Here is a 23481-nt window from a genome sequence, read left to right as displayed (position 1 = left end):
GCAAATGTGTCTCACGTCAACAGAATTCTAAATTATTTAAATGCCATATTCTCTAGGTCCATGAAGTGTTTGAAGATTACCTGTCCATCTGACCTATGTATTTATAAATCTGGATATCCTAACTAACATAATTACAGAGATGACAAGCATAGGTGACAATAACTCTGTAAGTCTAATCTACCTAAACAACCTAAGGACTAAGGATTCTTATAAATAAGGCAAACAGTCTGTAAGCAAATGTACAGTAAAAGGACAATGACTTCAAATTGTGACAATACACAAAATATCTTTAACAGAGGTAGGAATGTATAGTGCAATATGCAATATGATAATAATCCTAAATATATATCAGTATACAGAATATCTTAAACAGAAGTAGAACATACATAAAGTATGACAGACATAATTCACATTTGTATCAATATACAAATATTTCAAATAAGAGTAAAAATATGTGTACAATTTAACAAACATAGTTGTGTATTTGTGTCAATATACAAATTATCTTAAATAGGAATATAAAAAGTTTATATTTATATCAACATATAAGAATTCATAACAGTGCAAAGGCTGCTATATTACTAAATTTGTTTACTAATGTATGTGATAGTCTACCATAGTATCTTATACGTATCCATTCCATTTATTCTTTTCCCTTTTTTTTTTTGAGACATATTTTCTTTCCTTAAGGAGAGTACTGAGTTTAACAGTTTCTTCCACCCCAACACTAGAACCATTATCCATAACCCTGAGAAATATGAAAACTAAGGGATAAGGGGCGTTGTTTTCTTAGAATTGCTTCCTGCTGTTTAGGGGGCGATGGTATCTCTGTTGGGTATTGTGAGAAAGCTCAGATAGTTAAATCTCAGTTAGACTAACTGTAGATTCTGCAGCAACTCTTAGAGTAATGGGTAAGATTGTCTGAAATTCTGGCAAGAAGTGTAGTATGATGATGATTACCATGGCATAATTCTGGATTGGGTAGAGTTGTTGTTGTTGGGGCCCCATCTTCCTTCTGGAGACTTCAGAGATTGCTATTGGAAAAAACTTATTTTTTATCAGAATGGAAGGTTTGGACTTAAAGATGTCATGACATGTAAGAAAGGATTCCAAGAAATCAAGAATAAGCATGGAGAGAATTAGGATCTTGAAGATAATGGTCCCTTATAATTGGTTTCCTTCTGTCTCACACCAGAGGGCTCTTCTGATATGGGACTGAAGAATCTCTCAACCATTTTTTTATCAATATGTGTGGGTTTAGAGAAGGAGTGAGCCAGTTCCATCTCCAAAGCCAGCTTGGTTTATAATTAAATTGGAACCACAACTATTCTAGATTGATAGAGATATAGATGTTAGACAGTGATATCTTACCCTGTGTAGATTGGTACCAATAGATTCTTTCTTTCTGCTGTAAACATCCGGATATCCAAGGCCTTATGATTTCTGGAAGATGGGTATTTCCATTATCCTGGAAAGACAAAAACAGAAGCCTACCCCAACCTTTGATTATTAAATTTTTCTTACAACCTGAAGAGATGTCACATTGGTGGATGATCTTTTACTTCTCCTCATCAAGGGGTTTCTCCTGTTCGAATCGATTTTTTATTAATTTTGTTGGTATCCATAGCTTTTCTTCTCCTGTGGAAACAAAAGCAAAACCCCTTCCCCAACGTAGGACATATCCAGGTTTCCATTCTGAGGTCAACACATCTTTGAAATAAACCGGTTGGTTTAGCACAGGAGTTTTGTTTGTCATCCAATGTCTCTCCGCAGCTGTTGTTCCTTTCTCATCAGCATTGAGAAAATTCAAGCACTATGCAATCTATTTCTAGGAGTCATTGTTACCTGTTGCTGTTTATTTAGCATATCCTTTAAAGTTCAATTAGATCTTTCTATGGCTGCTTGGCCTGTGGGATTGTGTGGTATACCTGTAACATGCTTTATATTGTAATAAGCAAAGAACTGTCTCATTTTATTGGAGACATATGCTGGGGCATTATCTGTCTTAATTTGTACAGGTATTCCCATGATGGCCATAACTTCTAATAGGTGTGTAATCACAAAATCAACCTTTTAAGAACTCATAGGAGTTGCCCACTGAAATACTGAATAGGTGTCAATGGTATGGTGTACATACTTTAATCTTCCAAATTCTGCAAAATGAAACACATCCATCTGCCAAATTTCATTTCTTTGTATACTTTTTGGATTGATCCCTGCAGGTAATGGAGTTTGGTTATAGAAGGAACAAGTAGGACATTTTTTCACAATATCCTTAGCTTGTTGCCAAGTAATGGAGAAATCCTTCTTCAAACCTTTGCTATTTACATGGTGTTTCTTATGAAATTCTGAGGCTTCTAGCACATTACCTATTAGTAACTGATCAATCTCATCATTACTTTGTGCTAGAGGTCCTGGCAGACCTGTATGGGATCTCATATGTGTTATATATATAGGATGTTCCCTTTTTCTGATGATTTCCTGCAATTATATGAATAATGAAGTTAATTCTGTATTATCAGGAATAAATTCAGCAGTTTCAATGTGTAAAACAACTCTCTCTGCATATTGAGAGTCAGTGACTATATTGAGGGGTTCTGTGAAGTCCATCAGTACCATAAGAACGGCATACAGTTCTGCCTTTTGTACAGAGCTGTATGGACTTTGTACCACTTTACTTAAGTCTCCTGATTTGTATCCTGCTTTCCCTGATTTATTTGCATCAATATAGAATGTGAGGACTCCAGAAATTGGCTTGTATTGTACAATGTGAGGAAGGACCCATTCAGTCTTCTTTATGAATTCTATTCTCTTGCTTTTGGGATAATGGTTGTTAATCTCTCCCAAAAAGTTACTGCAGGCTCTCTGCTAGTATTCATTATCTTTCCATAGTGATGAAATTTCCTCATTAGTTAAAGGTACTACAATTTCTGCTGGGTCCATTCCTGATGTCTTAATTTACCTTTTTGAATCAAATCAGAGATCTTTTCTATATAAGTCTTTAATTTCTTATTTGGTTTACGTGGTAGGAATATCCATTCCAATATAATATCTTCCCTCTGCATCAAAATACCTGTGGGGGAATGTCTGGAGGGGAATATGACAAGAATGCATTTAAGTTCTGGATCCACATGATCCACATGTGCTTTTCGAATTGTCTTTTCTACTAGAGCCAATTCCTTCTCAGCTTCGGCTGATAATTCTCTAGGACTATTTAATTCTTTGTCCCCTTCTAGAGTATTAGCCAAATTTTGCAGTCCATCTTTGGGTATTCCCATGATATCCAATAAGTTGGAAATGCTTCCTAACAACTTTTGAAAGTCATTAAGAGTCTTTAATCGATCTCTCCTCAGTTGTACCTTTTGGGGTCTAATTTTTTGTAACTCTATCTTATATCCTAAGTAATTAATAGAATCTCTTCTTTGTATTTTTTTCAGGAGCAATTTGCAGTCCCCAGCGAGGCAAAACTTTTTTTTACTTCTTCAAACATGCTTTCTAATGTGTCTAACTTTGGATCAGCTAATAGGATATCATCCATATAGTGATAAATTATGGATTGTGGAAACGTTACACGAAATACCTCCAATGGTTTTTGCACAAAGTATTGGCATAAGGTAGGGCTGTTTAATATTCCCTGTGGGAGGACCTTCCATTGATATCTCTTGACTGGCTGAGAATTGTTATAATTAGGAATTGTGAAGGCAAATTTTTCTCTATCATTTTCTTGTAATGGTATGGTAAAGAAACAGTCTTTTAAGTCAATAACTATTATAGGCCATTCTTTGGGTAGCAGAGAGGGCAAGGGTATCACAGTCTGTAGGGAACCCATTGGCTGAATTACTTTATTAATAGCTCTCAGATCTTTCATCATTCTCCAATTACCAGACTTTTTTAAAAATAACAAATACAGGAGAATTCCAAGGGCTGGTAGATTCTTCAATGTGTTGAGCATCTAACTGCTCTTGAACCAGCTGTTCTAAAGCTTGTAGCTTCTCTTTTGTCAAAGGCCACTGTCCAACCCAGACAGGTTTATTGGTTAGCCATTTTAAAGGTAAGGCAGTTGGTACTTCCGAGAGTTCAACAGCAGTTGTGTTCTGTTTATGTACAGACTGAATGGTTGGTGACTGGTTTTTATAGCATGTTATGATATTATTCCTAGAAACATGAATTAGCCTGTATTCCTTTTCTGAGAGTGTAGGAATTTTAATCTGGGTATTCCACTATTGTAACAGATCTCGGCCCCATAGATTTACTGCTACATTTGCTACATATGGCTTCAGCCTTTCTCTCTGTCCTTCTGGCCCTATGCATTCAACCCATCTCGAACTGTTTTATCTGAGATAGGGTGCCAATTCCTAAAAGTTGGATATCTACCTCTTGGAGAGGCCAATTTGGATGTCATGATTTTGGTGTAATAACAGTCACATCCGCACCTGTGTCTACCAGGCCCTCCAGAACCAAGCCATTAATTCGAATTCTAAGCTTTGGTCTTTGTTCATTTATGGAAGTCTGCCAAAATATTTGTTTTATTGTGTTCTTTGAAAACTGTGATTCATCTCTCAGAGCTGTTTTATCATCCATTGCTGTCTCAGTTTTTACATTAGGTATTGGTTTATTCAGTTGTCCTGGATAGGAATGTCTTCCACATTGGCTGGGAATGTTCTTACCACATTTGATTTGGGGGCCTGCAAGAGCCCCCCTGAGGCATTTCCCACCAGTAAAGGGTTGGCTCGTATATCTATTTTTGATCTGCACTCACTGGTCCAATGTCGGCCTTTGCCACATCTCCTACATCATCCAGGAGGTGGTTGGGGTCTCCTGTTTAGGCTATTCCTAGAAGGAGTATTACTTCTAGGATTACCCCATGTACAGTTTTTACTTATATGACCTGGTGTACCACATTTAAAACATTTGGTACCACGGGGCCTTCTTTCACCTCTGGGATTTGTTTCTCCTATCCAAGCCTCATTACTGTAGTTAAAAGATTCAACACCATTAGTATACTGAATCCATTCTTCCAAAGGAGCTGATCTGATCTTTAATGGTGTAAGTATTCTTTTGCATTCTGCATTAGCATTGTCAAATGCCAAGGACTCAGTTAATACTTTTCTTAATTCTTTATCTGATACAGCTTTTGTTATAGCTGTGTTCAGCCTTTGTAAAAAATCAGTGAAGGGTTTGTGTGGTCCCTGAAATATCTTTGTGTATACCTAAGTTGCTTTTCCAGGTTCTGGAAATTTTTCCCAAGCACTTAGAGCTGCTGTATGGCATAGGGATATTGTATGCTCATCATAAATGGCTTGTATATTCCTGTCAGCAAAACATCCCTCACCAAGTATTTGATCTTGGGAGATCTCAAAACCTCTGAGTTTACCTTATTGTTCTAAATTTCTTGCCTCTTCTCTCAACCAGCTTTTCCCTGTAACTGCTGGCTATATTCTAGAACAGCTGAAATTAAGTGATGCCAGTCATCTGGAATGATTCTTTGTGAGGTAGACCACAAATTTAACATCTGTTTTACGTATGTGGAGTGTATCCCATATGTAACTACTGCTTCCTTTATATTTTTAAAGTCCTTTGTTGAAATTTGTTGTAATGTATATGTCATATATGGCTCGGGCTATGTGTCATCTGCTGGCTTCTCATGGATGATAATAGGATAACTCATTGTATGAGAGCCATTTGGAGATGTTACAACCTGTATGGTCTTGCCCTTCTGCTTATTAGGTCCCTTGTCATGTTTATTGAGAGTTTCCTCCAGGGCTTGTAAATGAGCACCTAGGGTCTGTTCCAGGGAGTAAATCTCCTCTCTTGTAAGGGATTCCAGATTTTTCATGGAATCATGGAAGTTTTTATGTTCTTCTGAAACACATGATTCCATGGACCTTATCTTATCAAGTAATGATAATTATTCTTCATTATATAGTGTCTGAGTAGCTACAACTTCACTCTGGAAAGTTAGTGTTCTATCCATTAAATACTCATATTTATTATCAATAAAAACAATTTTGGGTACAAGTTTGTTTTGTAAATTCTGGTTAGCAGATTCCAGAGAGAGAATATTTTTATGTAAGTCCTAGCCAGCAGATTCCAGAGAAAGAATCTTTTTCTGTAAGCCTTCATTACTATCTTTTAAAACCTGTAAATCCTGGTTAGCAGATTCCAGAGAGAGAATCTTTTTATGTAAGTCCTGGTCAGCAGATTCCATAGACAGAATCTTTTTCTGTAAGCCTTCATTGCTATCTTTTAAAACCTGTAATTCCTGGTTAGCAGATTCCAGAAAGAGAATCTTTTTCTGTAAGCCTTCATTGCTATCTTTTAAAGCCTGTATCAGTCCCAATAATGACTCATCTTTGTTCTTACTATTAAAGCAGTGTTTGAACACTGTGTGAATTATTACAATTAATGTCAAAATGGTACAGGCCAGATATGTCTTAGGGAGGTCATATATTTCCAGGAAAATGTCATTCATCATACAGGCAAAAAGGTTTTTAAATTCTTGTGAGGTAATGTTGCCAGCCATATTACAAGAATTACTCAAAATTTGTTAGTCAGTTTTAAGGTGTAAAATTATCAAGTGCTTTTACTTGAAAGAAGCTTACCTTTCCGTGGTTTTGGGGGGTGCAGTAGCACTTTTCAGCCAGCAGGAGGTGTTGGTATAGCTCCAAAGCAAGGCCTGCTGGTGACCTTGGCTGGCGGCAGCTGAAGGCAGGAGCCAAGATGGTGGGGAGCCGGCACTCAGGGATGAGTGGGAATGCCTCACTCACAGTGGTTTTCACTGGTCTAGGGGCTAAGCTAGGGAACTGAGACCAGACTAGCTGTTCCCTTTTTTCGGAATGGAACCCTGTAGGCGTCCCCTGGTTAAATAGAACTTTGCAGGTGGGTTTATGTACCCGCCAGCCAGGGAGGATGCTGAGGGAGGGAGCCGCCTAGGCCTTTGGAATTTGTCCCATGTGAGTGCCAGATATTGGTGAAATTATTAAGGCCACTCCATGTAGTTAAAAGGGAGGTTTATTTTGTGGGGTAACTTACAAATGAAGGGGTAGGTTGCAGGGTCTGGCAAAGGTATAGCGCAGTCCAGCGGTGTTCTCTGGAGAACACTGCTCTGCTCGGTATACCTCCAGTGTCCAGGGTCCTGGAACCAAGCGAGAGCCCTCCTTGGTCTTCTGCTCCCTCCTCTGCCCCACCTTGTGGGCGTGATCATTACCAAAGCCTCAATGGGGGTTGGAACTTCCAGGCCAATGCTGGGATGGCTATCCACTACAGTTTACCGACAGAAGGTCCTTCCTATCCTCTCTATGGCAGGAAACCCTATTATCTGTATACAACAAACATCTTTATGAAAGAAAATAAGTATAGTATTCACAAGCAGCAGTTTTTCTTTATAAAACTGAATCATTAGTTTAAATTGTATAAGAAAATTGGAGTTGATCTGTGTCATGGTTAGTTGGACCCAAGCACCCATTGTTATTATCACCTATATAGATTTGCACAGATAAGTCTTGTCTGTTGGATCATGCATTAAGATCAGGGATTAACATGAGACAGATAACTTACTTTGAAGGATCATCATCTGAGTGGCACTTACCATGCATTATTGAAGAGGGTCAAGCCAACAGAAATATATGCCTCTATAAATGTTCAAATTTTAAGTCTCTTTGACTAGACCTTGGTTACAAATACCCACAATTAGACTGGGTATATCTGCAAGCTGAGTAAGTACTTTTCCTCTTGTTTTGTGATATTTTGTTGGTGTTCTGACAAATAAAGCTTTCCTGGAGATCATAGGGTGGAGCTATCTACTAGTTAATCGTAGAGGCCAGGCAATGGTGGAACACATCTTCAATCCCAGCATTTTGGATGAGGAAGCAGAAAGACCAGGAGTTCAAGGTCATCCTGGGCCACAGAAGATTAAATCAGTCTAAAAAAGAACCAGAGCCAGGGGATGGTGGCGCATGCCATCAATCTCAGTACTAAGAAGGTGGAGATAGTAATATAAGTTGGGTGAAGACAGGATCTCTCCCCCATTCTTGGGTCCATTCAGTCTGAGGATTCCTAGATACAGGATTCCTCCCATTTGGTCTGAGGATTTAAAGAAATAAGGTCTTTAGTGGCTGCTGTTCTGCTTCTCTGATCTTTTAGCTTTCACCATCAATATCTGACTCTGGGTTTTTATTGTTAAGACTAATTAGTATGGCACTTCATTTGTCATCCAACTTTGGGGGCAAGAATTCATGAAAAAGCCACTTGCCCATGGCATTGTAGCCACCAGCACATGTCAGAGCTGTGTGCTTGGGCTCCACTAGGGGAATCACTAATTTGCCAGCTAGGTTTTCCTTTCCTTTTTTACCCAAGCCCTCTGAATGAGTTTGGGATTTTTCTGTTGCTTCCTTTCTACAGCAAAGTCCACAGGCACTTGGGCTCCAAATGCCACCAGAGTCAGCCCATACCACCAGCCAGTTTTGCCTTCAGGCAGCTTCCTCTTTGTGTGCTTCCTCTTTGTGTGCTTCTTCTCCACTGTCCCCTGTGTGCATTTTTCAGATAGCATCTCCCTTTCCTGCTGGGTTAAGAGCTTTTCCTGGACATCTTCTTGGGCTGCTGCCACACTAGGTAGCTGCCTGGACACAGACTCAGGCTTCTACTGTTCTACACAACAGCAGTCAATCTTGCCATCAGCAGCAGCAGATTTGTGGAGACAACTGTAATTCTTAAAGGGGGGAATTAGTTAAAAGAGGGTTTTTTTTTCCCACATTAAAAAAATAGGGAACACTATTATGATATAGGGAGGTAGGTGTCTGTATGATTACATGATGAATGATTAAATAAAGAGACAATCAACTTAACTGGGATTGACATGGTAGCTATCATTTTTATAATTCTTATTATCAGTTTGATAATTCTTGGTTTATCTCTAAAAAAGTTGGTTGACATGAGTGCCAAGGTAAAGGCCTTAGAAAAACTTATTAAAATGGATCAAAGAGATATTCAGACACAGACAGTGGAATTTAAAGGAGAACCAATCTCACCATAACATTATAAAATTAGGGAGGAACAATGGACGGTATTCAAACAACCAATCTTAATTTATCCAGTCACCTTACAGGAACAACTGCCAAATGACAGATACCCCCAGGCTGTGTAAGAGTTGATTGGATTCCTGTTGAAATGTTAAATTTGAGGAGATTTAAGAAAGTGATAATCTCATACAGCAATGTATTAACCTTTTGTGAAGCAGATGTTAAATTCACGGTCAACTAGCAACAGAATTGTCCCACAAAACGGGGGAGACTTGGTTACAGCAGAATTAGAGTCTGTCCCTCAATTGTAGTGGAGGACCTGGTAGAAATATGAGATTAGGACCATTGAACAATGAAGCAGAGGTATTGAAATCTCTCAAGACCAACTTCTTGGAGAAGAAGATTATGCTGATGTACAAAGACAGTGTCTATATGATGACCATACCCAGGGTCTATGCCATACATCAGCTTTGAAAGATTGGGACAGAATTGAAGAAATAGTAAAGAGAACTGAGTCATTTACTAAAGTTATACAGGGCCCCAAAGAAACCTTCGCTGATTTTTTACAAATATTAACGTCAAATGTAAATAGAATGATACCAAATCCAGAAGCTAGACAAATAATAACTGAAATTTCAACTTTTGACAATTCCAATTCAAAATACAAAAGGTTAATTAGGCCTTTAAAGGCAACACCACAACCCATAGAGAAATGGATCTGAGATACAGTTAACATTGAATCTCATAACCAAGTTGATGGGAAGGTGATTTCCAGAGTCAATGAAAAATTAAAATACTAGATGTCTTAATTGTGGCAAACAAGGTCACCTAAAAAGGGGATTATAGACATGACGCTCCTAAGAACAGCATTGTTGTTTTTGTTTTTCTAGGAATAATCCATACAGAGAGTCTCTCTTTTCTGGAGTATACAGAAGGTACTGCAAAGGCCAACATTGGACCAATGAATGCAGATCAACAAGGGACAGACAGGATAACCCTTTTGCCATTGGGAAACATCTTAAAGGGGGCCTCTCACAGGCCCCCATGTCAAACTTGATTCAGTTATTCCTTTTCAACATGGGGGAAACTCTTCTCCAGGTCAACTAAAAGATTAGTTTTGAACAAGAGAGACCTCTTAATTAGAAGAGGTGGTAGTTCATCAACCAGCATGACCACTTAAACTAATTTATAAGACTAACAAATGTTTTTCATTTGATCAAATATAACTTGCCAAAGGGAAACTCCATAAAGTTAGGTTTGGTGCAGGGTTTTGTTTTTGTCTTTCCTGGGGAATGAAGGCAACAAGCTAAGGAATCTGAAGACTACTGGACAAATGAGATATCTGAAGAAAAAAAGAAGAATCATCCAGAGAAAGTGTCCTAAGAAGGAGTAAATGACCCTATGGGTATATCACATTTCAAACAGGATAAAATTTCATAAATCTTCCCAAATGACTGTTTCTGCTATTCTCTAAAGACACATAATGTAAATGGTCTTTTTGTAATCCCAGTTCAATTAAAAAATAAAGTTGATTTTGGAGTTGGAGTGTAGCTCTTTCCTTCTCTAAACTCAATAATGCTTGTTAAAAGGAAAATCCAAAATCTCTTTCTTATATTAGGAGAGTGACATTATATGGCACAGAAGAAAAACCAACCAATATTATATTCAGGGACTATTCTGAGGTATAATCCCTGATTTTTCTTAAGGTATTATATTGTATTAACATTATATCAGAATTTATAAGATTAATAGAAGTATATATTTTAAATTTCTTGTCATGATATTAATGGTCAGATAGAGTACTAACTCTAGAAAAAAGGCTTCATCTGTTTGAGTCTCTATCAGGTAACAAGAAATTAAGTTGTTTTGGTTTTTGTTTTTTTTTTTTTTTTTTTTTTTTTTTTTTTTTTTTTTACTCTGGATGTGTATAACAAATTATGGTCCTTTAATCTCTTTGAGATTTGCTGCATATGACACTTAAAATGTTTGAGTTTTCTGCTATAAACCATGACCATTCCTAACAGCAATCTTTAAAGTCTCCAAAAGGAGTATGGAGCCCCACAATTAGGACTATACTTGGATTATGTTAACTCCACTAAGCTGACAAACACCATCTAAAGATTGGCTTTGGACTACAAATTGCTCAGAAAAATATCAAGGTGGCTGGCAGAGATGATCCAGCCTTACAGACTACACTAGCCACGATTCGAGACAAGTCCTACACTTTCTCATTATACAGAAACTGGACAGATGACATAGCTAGCTCTCCCACGACATGACAATTATTCCAATTGTTCCCCAGGTTCCTATAAAGATACTGTCACCTGCAGATGGCAGGAAGTAATTTTAATAACATGACTCTCATATTCCCAAAAGGTTAGGTAGGTAGTTTTTAGTCATTCAGTGGGTTATGGATATTTATCATTATTTAGAGTGGTTGGTTACAAGTTGTTATTGGTAATGGTCGGGATAAAAAGCTGAACAAAAGAGATTAGATTCAGGGATCTCATTCTAAAAAGAAAAAGGGGTATAGATATAGAATAAAAAGGTAGATTACTGCATCTACTTTTACACCATAAAAGCAATTACTAGTTTTAAATAATTTACATTGGCTTAGACTTTTGTATATTGATATAATTGGAGGTTATTTTTGTTATACTGTATATGTTATAGAAATGATAGGATAAAAATGTAGATTATTGAATCTACTTTTAAACCAAAAAAGCAACTACTAGTTTTAAATATTTTACATTGATGTGGATTTTTGTATATAGATACAAATTTAATATTGTTTTTGTTAGAATATATTGTACATAAACTGTACATAAATACAGTACTCTTGTTCAAGGTACTATACCTACAGAGCTCATCTAACAATGTAATGTAAATTTCTAGTCCTTGAAATTTATTATTACAAGCTATTTAGGATAATAAAGAAATACAGTTTAATAGTTAGTCACCTATTACAATCAAACTTGTATACAGGTTAGGTATATTTTTAAGGTCAGAGATACAGTTTAGGTAGGCAGATAGTCTTCAAACACTCCAGACTTCTACATCATATGACACTGAAGATGGTTTGAGAACATAAGATTCTTTTTTTATGACAATGAAACATGTATGCTGCTGCCAGCATCAATCTACTTCAGAGAAGATAATGGGCATCAAAGGACCTCCATATAGAGTTTTCTTTCTTTGTGGAAAATATTAGCCACTGGACAAGAAACTACAATTTCCCCAACTGCTGGAAGTATTCAGTCCAAATTGGATTAGCAGTACACAAAAGAAAGTGACTGCAAAAATTTGCCAAGACAAAGTGGAACAGTCCTTCAAAAACCTGCTTACCAAGATATTCTAGGCATATAGGTCAAAGATGTATGCTCCATGTCACAGAGGAACCTTGGGTGACTGCCCAGGCAACCAGCTGTTTCTGTCATTTCTTAGTTTTAGAAGTTGTTTTCTCTACACTTTCTGTTTACTCAGGTATATTATATCCTTCTCAGGTCTCTGATGAAGCTGAGAACTTTATAGTTACAGTTTTCTTTTTCATGAATTCAGAAAAGACACTCACAAAAAAGGTGTAAAGCATATAAGGTTGAGAAATATCAAAATATAGTTTTGGGTTGGTAATGAAAGGTAGGATAGAAAGTGATTAGGTACAACACTTTGGACTCACCAAGATAAGATAGATAATTTGGTATGTTCTCTGAATTTGTCAAATGCTAATGGACTAGTCATTGTTAATATGATTATTGCCTGTGTGTATTTGTATATAGTTATTGTACTTCTTTGTATATAGTTTTTCTATGTTAGTTAGTTAAAACCATAACTTTTTATTTAGGCAAAAAGGGGGAAATGTTGTATGATATTTTGTTTTTATTTTGACAAATTAAGTTTGCCTAGACATCAGAGGGTGAAGCTAGCCACTAGTTAACCATAGATGTCAGGCAGTGGTGGCACATACCTTTAATTCTAGCACTTAGGAGAAGGAAGCAGGAAGATCAATAGTCCAAGGCCATCCTGGGCTAAACAAGCCTGAACCAGTCTAAAAGAGAAACAGAGCCAGGCAGTGGTGGTACACATCTTTAATCCCAGCACAACGGAGGTAAAGACAGTAATATAAGGTGGGTGAAGATAGAATCGCATTCTTAATTCAGTCTGAGGATTCATAGAGAAAAGATCTCCCATTTGGTCTGAGGATTTATAGAAATAAGCTGGCTCTAGTGGCGACTCTTCTGTTTCTCTGATCTAGCTTTCACCCTTGATATCTGACTCCTGTTTTTATTGTTAATACTAATTAGGGTCATGCTTCACCTTCCTCTAAATAGATTAGCTTCTAGAGCAATATGGTTGTTATTTTTCTACAAAGAACACCTTTATTCTGTAGTTTATATTCAGCTCAGGCCTGTATAAAGGAAAGCATTAGACATTTATTTCCCAAGGTAGAACCAGATCCAAATAGATAAGAACTATTTAACTAATAGATAGTGAGGTGTGATCTCTCCTGACAATTCCCCATTTGTATTATGAAAGAACAGATATTAGAACATTCTTCATATCTCCTTTCTCTCCATCTCGAAAGAATCATCTGGAGAGTTCCTAGTTCCTATTCCTTCTCACAAGGGTGACCATGAGAAAAGAAGGATCCTTTCAGAGTAGCCACTTTATTGATAGATACCTGTATCATCTTTTTTTTTCCATTTATCAACCATGAAGATGACAGATCTGTTTGTATTATTCATTCCTCCAGATATGGCTATCTTAATGAATGTGGTATCTTAATGAAGTCTCCCTTCATATTTTTTTCTAGCAGGTTTTACCCTGTTTAAACTGGGTCCATCATCCAATATTTCTTCTAAATATTCCTTTTGGTGATCTGTTCAAATTTAAAATCTGTGAATACATTTTAATCTAGATTAGAAACAAGTGAAATAGCTCTCAGGGTAATTAGAAAAGTCATAGCATTGCTTATCACATGCAAAGATAATAAATGATTGTGAAGATACAGGGTACATGGTGTTCCTATTGTGAGCGATACAGTTGATTTAGCTATTGTGGAAATAAGTACGTTCATCCTCAGAAACCTAGAAACACATCTACATTGTAACCAAACTCTTCTATTCCTTGGTTTATACCCAAAGGACTATATTTCATATTGTAGAGACATGCTCATCTATGTTTATAACTACTCTATTCAGAATAGCTAGGGCATGAAAAAGTTTAGCTAACCATAAACTAATGAATTGATTATGAAATGTAGTCCTATATAAAGTATAATTTTATTAAGCTTGAGTCAGTCCCCAGGAAACAGAAATTTAAGTTTAACAGTAAACAGAAACTTAAGTTAGCTACAGACTCAAACTGGATCCTGGTCATTAAATGAAGGCTGGCTACATATATGTCAACTTGGAACAAGCTAGAGTCATCAGAAAGGAGAGAACTTCAAGTGAGAACACATTCTCACAAGATATGGCTATAGGCAAGCCTGTAGGCCATTTTCTTAATTAGCTGTTTGTTTGGGGAGGGCCTAGCCCATTGTTGGCAGTGCCATCCCTGAGCTGGTGGTCCTGGTTTCTATAAGAAAACAGACTGAGTAAGCCATGAGGAGCAAGCCAGAAAGCAACACTCCTTCTTGGCCTTCACATCAATTCCTGCCTCCAAATTCTTGCTCTGCTTGAATTCCTGTCCTGACTTCCTTTAATAATGAACTGAGATGTGGAAGTGTAAGCTGAATAAAGTCTTTCCACCCCAAGTCACTTTGGTAATGGTATTGTACTACAGTGATAGTAACCCTAATTCAGACACCTGTCATGCCTGCCACAACGCACCCTACCATGATGGTAATGAACTAAGCCTCTGAAACAATAAGAACGTCTCCAGAAATATCTCATAATACTGATCATGGTATCTCTTCATAGCAGTAATACAACAGTGAATAGGACACAAATCATCTTGAATTTCTGACTTACAGAAACTTAGAGAAAATTATTCTAGTCCTCTCCCCATAAAATTAAAATCAGTTGTACAGAAACATTCCTACAGTATTTAATATAAAAAAATAAAGATAGAAAAATCTACTTTAATAAATGTAAATTGTATTAGGAGATAGTAGTGGAACCAGTACTAAACAACAAATGGATGCAAATAGATTCCCCATGGCATTAATCCAGGCCATTCCACCCCTCCAAAAATATTTGATACAAAATCCTACCAAATGCAGCTGTGCACTGTCCTGTTGCCAACTGTGTCTATTGATAGTGGTGTGGATGCTTTCATGGGTTTTCAACACAGAGGTTCATAGCCTCCAAATGGACCATCCTCTTTCACACAAACACTGCAAATGCTAAGAACTTTATGCCTCTTGTTTGGGCTAATATGAGCCCTACAACTGAAATCCTAGCCAACTTGTCCATCACCAATAAAATAAGTAACAGAGAAAAATAGTCCACATTAATTGACCAAATTAGAGTGTCTATCTACTAGCTAAGTGTTTAAGTATAATCCCTATTTTAAAACAACAGAGCTAAAGCATATGTCTGTCATCACTTTATTGTATGTCCACCAATAAGAAATCCTCATTCATATTCCAAATAGCATTTTCTGGCTCAGAATCTTATTACATATAACATTGTATCAAACAATATCTTCCCCTTGCAAATCTTTGCAGTTTGATATTATTTTACACCATCATCTCTCTAAACTGAAGTGTTCTACACCTTCTACACACAAGCATTGCCAATGAGCTGCTAGAAATAAGACATTGATAGACTTTTCTTTCTAAGTGAGGTATTCTGTTGTCTATTGAAATTTGTAACTGCATAACTTACTATCTATGTATTCTATGAGTAAATGTCTAACTCCACACTGCTATGCTTATAGGTAGATCTGGCATAGGTTATCAAATATACCTAGGTATAATGTAGTAAATATCACTGCTATATTGATAAATCAACACAAATCTGTCAGGATGTTACTAAAAGGCAAAACAGAATGCAAGGTAAGTACCAACAAGGAAGGAAAAAGTCCAACCCACTGTGACTTATTGTTGAAATTATAAGATAATGTAGTATCAATGGGAAACTTCATGTTGTTTCCTTAGAAAGGCAAATTTAGAATTAAAATAGATAAAACTTAATCCTGCATCTTGGCATATAATGAGAAGAATTTAAATTAATGTCTTGATATTCCCCAATGTACAGTTATAACATTATTATTAAAAGCAGTGAAGAGGCGTAAGCACCTGAAATGTTTATGGATGGATAGAGAGGTAAATGCTCTGTTTTAGATATGAACTACAAAATCCTATTCAGGTTTTAAAATGTAAGAACATTATTTTAGATATATTATATGATATCATGTACATGAGGCTTTAGAATGAGTGAAATCTGTAGATATAATACAAAATGCTATCATCGGTTCACAGGAGGGAAAAAAAAAAGTTTAATCTGTCAGTATAGCTTCCAATCAGTAAGAGTTAAAAGTTCTGAAGATAATTTTCATAACAATGTAAATACAGCAAAATACTGAACTTAATGTTTAAAAAATGGTGAAAACATAAAATTCCATATCTACTTACTTCAGTAGAATATAAATAAATAAGTCTGTTTTTCCACAGACTCTGTGTTCTATCCAAGGAATTGAACACCTACTGGCCACATCAGAAACATTTTAGCTATCATTCATTTCCTTATTGTTTCACATATCCCAGGGAACCCAATGTAACTCATTACATTGTCATTCTTAGTATTGTCTCTACAAATCCTTTGTTGCCACTTAAATTGTGTTCATTTTCTATGAATTACCCCTGAAAAATATGGTCCAAAATTAACAAGTTTTGTAATCTCAAAGCATCCTTGGGTCTGGAATATGGGCATAGCCTATCTGGGTATGTTTGGTTAAGGTATTCTGATTCTGTTATCAGAATTCTATCTAGTTCACATAACTTGATTTGAAAGGTTTCTTTTTTCTTTCTTTCTTTCTTTCTTTTTTTTTTTTTTTTGAGTGATGTGGATATCATTATAACTTTTTTTCAGGCACTATGAATTAACTCTTGATGCCAATAGAGTTCATTCATAAGAAAGAATGGTGACTGAGCTTGCCAATAATGAGTGATGTAGGAGATGAGAGAGAAAGAGAGAGAGAGAGAGAGAGAGAGAGAGAGAGAGAGAGAGAGAGAGAGAGAAGCCTTTGAACAACATACATAAATGTGATGTCTCTTGTCTCTTTGGTATCAATTAACTGAATTAGTCTAGTTTATAAAAAGGGGAAACTATAACATAAAGATTCAATTATTAGGAAGATAGGATCACTGGAGACAAAACTAGAGTGTCTGAACTACAGCAATTTCTCATATTATTGATGTATTGATTATCTTTTCACTTATTAACAGTGACTATGTTCTGTAGTTGGAGACCTTGTCTCCAGCCCCTGCCAAGCCCTGTTATTCCAACAACCCACTTGTAAAATAAACACACAGACATTTATATTATTTAAACTTGCCATTAGCTCAAGTCTACCACTGTCTAGCTCTTACTCTTATACAGAGCGATATCCACAGCAATGTTCTTCAGAGAATCACCTCTATGACATACAGGAATAAATCAATATAGCTGACAACACTGTGGCATAAATGATTAGAAAAAACTCCTGTTGTTGTAATCTGGTAATTAGTTTCTTTGTGTACAAACATACAACATTTGTTTTCTAACTGTAAGCAACCACTTAACCTTATTGAAGAGATTACACCTTGTTGTGACCACCTCGACCAGCAAGGAAGATGCAACACTGAGCTCTTCTTTCAGCAGTTTATTCAGGAACCTTGAACAATCTTCTGATCCCAGGGGGAGCCCTCCCTCAGCCCTAATAGCCTCTGGGTAGCCAACCCTAAACCGCCACATGGGCATCACAGACAGGTCCAGGTATACGGAAGCAAGCCAGATCCTAAAGCTAAGCCGAATATGGAATTGTTTACCACCAAGAGCGCTCACCATCGGGAAGGTGGAAGGCGGAAGCCAGCACCATCTCTAGGGTGTGGCACGCAGCTCTCTACAGTTCCCCCTTTCTTATTATAAACAAGCAGGCAAGAGTAGAGGTCCAATCTGTGCTGAAAAAAAATTAGGACAATGTACTGGTGTTTGTCCAGGTGTCATCCACCCAGAGAACACTTGACATGTCCAATACCCTTTTTTGCAGAGGTGGGAACTGGGGTATCAACCCACATGCAATCAGACATTCTCTTCTTGGGACTTGATCATGGTTACATTAAAAAGGGACTTGTATCCTTCCCTGCTACAGCCTGCATTGGTACCGGATACTCCTCCAGTACTAGTAGAGGGGGAAGGCTTGGGAGAAACATAGTTTCCAAATCCCCATTGGTGGGACTGACTCCAGGTAAACTCATTGACGCCATGTGTGCCACCAGCAATCATAACCATAGGCTCTAAATTCATGCAGCTGCTATTAATGCCGCATAATAGCCAATTATCAGAAGGATTTGATACATATTCTTGAAGTGGATTCTGATCATTAAAATTGTGGCCTGCAAATGATGCATTAAATTCTGTACTAATGCCAGGGGAGAAGGTAAAATGTTGATTCTTGTCGGCGCAAATTATTGTCCGAGACTGGCAACCAGTCCAGGGCCAAATTTCTCCCCAAGTCATTCCCCAACAAAAGGGGGCCCATTTTGGCTGACGGGGAGGTTCCTCTATCAGGTTTTTCTCTTTCTTTTCTTTTTTTCTAATTGTTGCCTTATCTATCTGTTCAATGATGGATTCTAAATCCTCTGATTCGGAACCTTCCAAGTTCTCTAAATCTGGCAAAGCAGGATACAGCCTTTTTATCTTTTCCTCTCCTCTTTTCTTAGACCCCTTTTCACTATTAGCCTTTTCAGATCTCTCTTCCTGAAACATCTCCAAGGCTGCTTGACCATTCTCCACTGCTTCAGAACACCTCTGGTCCTCAAGGCAGCTTCTCACTAGCTTCCATACTGGTCTGACTCCACTTTTTAATGTCCCTTGCTCAGCTGCAGAGTCTAAATCCCTGCCCAGCTCCTCCCAAGAGGACACCGAGAGACTCCCAGAGACTTCGAACCAGGGTGAAACGGTATCGCATTCCTGCAAAAACCTCTCTAGGGTACTTTTCTTTATCTTTAATTTCTTTGAGTGCAGTAGCTTGTGAAGAGCCAGAAAAAATTGGGTGCAAAGAAGAAGCGCCCATGTTTGATTTACGTCAGCTTCAAAGGAAATCTAATCTTACTTTCATTTTAGCCTGCCCGTCGACGTGCTCTTGCGCTCTCCCTTTATCTACAGAGAAGAGCAAAAACATCCCCGCTTTTGTTGCAGGTTCCCAATTTACCTGGGATTTACTGGTGCACCACCCTGACTGCAGAAAGTTCTGAGCTCTCGTTGAAAGTAGTGTAGGTCCCCGTATAGGCCACCACTTGTTGCAACCGCTTCGACCAGCAAGGAAGATGCAACACTGAGCTCTTCTTTATGCAGTTTATTCAGGAACCTTGAACAATCTTCTGAACCTGGGGTGAGCCCTCCCTCAGCCCTAATAGCCTCTGGGTAGCCAACCCTAAACCGCCATGTGGGCATCGCAGACAGGTCCAGGTATACGGAAGCAAGCCAGATCCTAAAGCCAAGCTGAATATGGAATTGTTTACCACCAAGAGCGCTCACCATTGGGAAGGTGGAAGGCTGAAGCCAGCGCCATCTCTAGGGTGCGGCACACAGCTCTCTACAACACCTGACTAGTAAGCTAAATACAATGAATAGGAAAACCTTGAACATTTTGCAGGGTGAATAAAATTATAGAAGAATTCTATATCTAAAGTGACGATTCTTAGAGCATTACATACAGTCTTTAGTTACCATGTTTCAACGTGATAAATCAGCTAATTGAAGCTCCTTGCTCTCTGCAGTTTCCTTATCTACTCAACACAGAGGGTTTTATGAACACTGTCTAGATTAGGCACCTGTAGGTCCAGAGAGATTGCACCTCTCTCAGCAGTATTATTTGTCTTTGGGTCTTCCTTTGTGAAACCTTGTGTAATGTTTCTCATGACACAGAGAATTCAGATTAGAGTTGCAGGAGTTAATATGTTTTCAGGAATCCAGACTACCTCATGAGCAAACAATTGCTGTCTTAAATCTATGCAGAGAAGTAAATGACTAATTTAAATAAGTGTCTTTGTTAGCTTCTCTGTTGCTATGGTAATACATCAACTAAAAGGAACTTGGAGAAGAAAGTGTTCATTAATTCTTAGAAGGAACAGTTAAAGTCCATCATCAAAGAAAGCCAAGCCAAGAGTTTGAAACAGAAACCATAGAGGAATGCTGTATTCTGACTTGTTCTTCCTGGTTTGCACAACTTTCTTTCATTTATTTCTTTAATTTTTGAAAGTATAATTTAATTACATTTCTTTTCCTTTTCCTCTCTTTAAATACTCTTTTTTATTTTTTATTTATTATATTTGTGTTTTAATTTTACACACCAGCCATGGGTTCCCCAGTCCTCCCTCCTCCCACCCTGGCCCCACCTCCCCCCAGCCCCTCCCCTCCATTCCCATCTCCTCCAGGGCAAAGACTCCCAGGGATTCATTTAAACCTGGTGGACTCAGTACAGGCAGGTCCAGTCCCCTCCTTCCAGGCTGAGCAAAGTGTGCCTGTGTAAGCCAAAGGTTCCAAACAGCCAGCTCATGCACTAAGAATAGGTCTGGGTCTCACTGCCTGGGTGTCTCCCAAAGCGTTCAAGCTATTCAATTGTCTCACTTATCTAGTGATCAGATGGCCAAACACCCTAAGGGTCGTGCTGGAACTCTCATCCAATAACTGATGGAAGTGGATGCAGAGATCCTCGGCCAGGCCCCAAGTGGAGTTCCAGGAGTCCAATTGTCGAGAAAGAGGAGGGACTGTAAGAGTGTGAATTGTTGAGACCAAGATTGGAAAAGCACAGGGACAAATAGTCAAATGAATGGAAACACATGGATTATGAACCAAAAGCTGTGGAGCCCCCAACTAGGTCAGGCCCTCCAGATAAGTGAGACAAATTCTCTCTTATATCCTTCCCCACTTACTTCAAATTTATGATCTATTCACTCACTAATTGTTATTGCATACAATTTTATATTGAAGTAATATATATCATTAGACCCTCTTCCTTTCTCTTTCTCTCATCTCTTATATCACTCATTATCAATGACCTCAGGCTCTATTATTTCTTATGAAAGAACAATATAGGTGGCACTAAGGGTTAAATATATATATATATATATATATATATATATATATATATATATAAAATTTATATATATTACATATAACATATAAACAATAATATATATTCCCACATCTATTACTATATAAACCAGTTAAGTTTTTATTTTGTTATTTGAATGTATATTTTTAGGGCTGACTGGTTGGCACTGGACAAACAATTGTAATTAAAACTTGCTCAACAGGAGAAAAAACATGCCTGGTTTTGGAAACCTAGCAACCTACTCAGTGATAATGTAATCACAGCTATTGGAGGAGAATATACAATTGGTAGTTTACTAAACAACCATAATGTGCAGCAGTGTGGAGCCCAATCCTTGTGGATACATGTACAAAATATTCCTTCACTCAGGGCTCTGAGAACATTGCAGAATTCCTTTGTATTACTGAAGGGAATAGGCAAAGTAGCTGTATTTTGGCCTATGGGTAAAGAAAAAAAAAAAGGGGACAGAGAAGAAGAGAAGAGGAAATAGGAGGGTTAAAAGGAGGGATTGTGAAACAGAAATGAAAGGAAGAAAAGGATGGAGGGAGAGAGGGGAAAGGAATGGATAAACAGGGGAGAGGGGTGAGATAAGAAAGCAGAGACAAGGGAAGAGGGGAGGAGAGGTTTTACTCAATTTACTGTTAATGACTATTTTTTGTATATTTGAATCAGCTGTTTCCTTTAAGTAGTTTGGAAGTTTTATATGTATCTAGGTCCAGGATTATATTCTAAGTTTATAGGAAAATAAAAGTCAGAGAATGGTAGTATATGGTACATCATCTCCCTTGGCCATGACTAAGGAATTTAAAGAGACTCTGATTTAACTTTGTTCACATAATAGAATTGAATTGAAAATTTTGAATTTTTGTTTGAATCATGTGCATTGTTTCTAGATTTATTTTAGAATTTCATGAACTTTAATATAACTCTAAGGATTTTTTTCTTTCTTGTAGTTTATTATATCATCCCTTCAACAATTGAAGTATTACTAGTTTCTTTTCTAACTATTTACTTAAGCTATTTCACACACCATATTTTATATGTTATACATACAATAACTGTTGTATATGGTTTAAATTAGGATTATTCATAAAGGTATTTGTAGCCAAAGCCTTCTCTCTGCCCCACTTGGTACCACAGTAGCTTATGAAATAATCTCACAGCCACTCAATATTAATTACAAAGTGGCCTATGGCTCAAGTTTATTACTAGCTAGTTCTTCCATCTTAAATTAACCCATTTCTATTAATCTATGAATCTCCATGTGGTTGGTGGCTTACCAGTACTTTCACATCTTGCTTGTTGGGCAGCTTGCTGTAGACTTCCTTACTCTGCCCTTCTCTCCTTGTATCTCTGCTTGGATTTCCTACCTGTCTATATCGTGCCTTGTTACAGGCCAAAACAGCTTCTTTATTTTTCCTCCTTTTTTTATTTACTATTTTTGTGTTTTAAAATTACACATCAGCCATGGGTTCCCCTGTCCTCCCCCTCTGACCCCCAACCCCACATTCCCATCTCTTCCAGGGCCAAGACTCCCCTGAGGATTCAATTCAACCTGGTGGATTCAATACAGGCAATTCCAGTCCCATCCTTACAGGCTGAGCAAAGTGTCCCTGTGTAAGCCCAAGGTTCCAAACAGCTAGCTCATGTACTAAGGACAGGATTGGGTCCTACAGCCTGGGTGGCTCCCACACAGTTCAAGTTATTCAATTGTCTCACTTATCCAAACTTATCCTCCACAGCCTCTGGTTCATAATTCATGTGCTTCCAATCATTTGGCTACTTGTCCCTGTGCTTTTCCAATCTTGGTCTCAACAATTCACACTCTTACAGTCCCTCCTCTTTCTCCACAATTAGACTCCTTGAGTTCCACGTGGGGCCTGGTCAAGGATCTCTGCATCCACTTGCACCAGTTATTGAATGAGAGTTCTACCACAACAGTTACAGTGTTTGGCCATCTGGTCACCAGGCTAGGTCAGATCAGCCTTTCTCTCCACCATCGCCAGCAGTCTACAGAGGATGTATCATTGTGGATTTCTGGTAACCTGTCCAGCACTCTGCCTATTCCTGTTCTCATGTGGTCATCATTTATCATGGTCTGTTATTCCTTGTTCTCCCTTTCTGTTCTTGATCCAGCTGGGATCTCCTGCTCCCCTAAGCTTTCTTTCCCTCGAATCTTGTCCTTCCTTACTCCCATTGTCGT

Source organism: Onychomys torridus, chromosome 14 (assembly GCF_903995425.1).
Source record: "Onychomys torridus chromosome 14, mOncTor1.1, whole genome shotgun sequence".
NCBI classification, from domain to species: domain Eukaryota; kingdom Metazoa; phylum Chordata; class Mammalia; order Rodentia; family Cricetidae; genus Onychomys; species Onychomys torridus.
The sequence above is the reverse complement of the archived record's forward strand: the minus strand, read 5'-3'. Positions refer to the sequence as shown.